The sequence below is a fragment of the Penaeus monodon genome, chromosome 25, assembly GCF_015228065.2.
Source record: "Penaeus monodon isolate SGIC_2016 chromosome 25, NSTDA_Pmon_1, whole genome shotgun sequence".
NCBI lineage: Eukaryota > Metazoa > Arthropoda > Malacostraca > Decapoda > Penaeidae > Penaeus > Penaeus monodon.
Genome location: NC_051410.1, coordinates 40,275,229 through 40,275,732, shown reverse-complemented (window position 1 = coordinate 40,275,732; position 504 = coordinate 40,275,229). Strand labels below are relative to the sequence as shown.

The window sequence follows — 504 nt, the reverse complement described above, 5'->3', positions numbered from 1 at the left end:
GACAGACAATAAATAAAAGTATTGAATAATTTACTGTGGTTATAACATAGCTCACTGCCTTATTCACAGCTTGTTTACAAAGAAACCCTACTCCATGTGACACACAACTAAAAACAGTTGGAGAGGACTTCTGGCATCGTGGAAATGCCATACCCTAATAGTTGCGCTAGTATGTCTTTATTCAGTACCAAAATGTTAACTGCTAATGATTTTAGTATAAACATATATATAACACTTATGACAATAAATTATTACAATAACAATTTCTACCATAAGGTATTTGATGATGTGCTTAGTAAGTACAAGTCCAAAATTTGACCTATTTTAAAGCACTTTATATATAACTGATGGACCCCCTTGCAAACCACATCATCCCATACATATCATTACAGATGCGGTGATTGGCCTAATCATTACAAACTGTCTCTCTGGAAATATCCATACATGCGTGACTTGTTAACGGTGACCGAAGAAGCTGCACATGATGATAAACAATAGTAGTAG

General features: G+C 34.5%; 1 protein-coding gene across 1 annotated transcript in view; it reads left to right on the top strand.

The window, feature by feature from the left end:
- The window catches only part of LOC119589273 (alpha-centractin-like), a 52,739-nt gene that overhangs the window by 9,829 nt on the left and 42,406 nt on the right, over nucleotides 1–504 (top strand). The gene's annotated exons all lie outside the window — the stretch shown is intronic.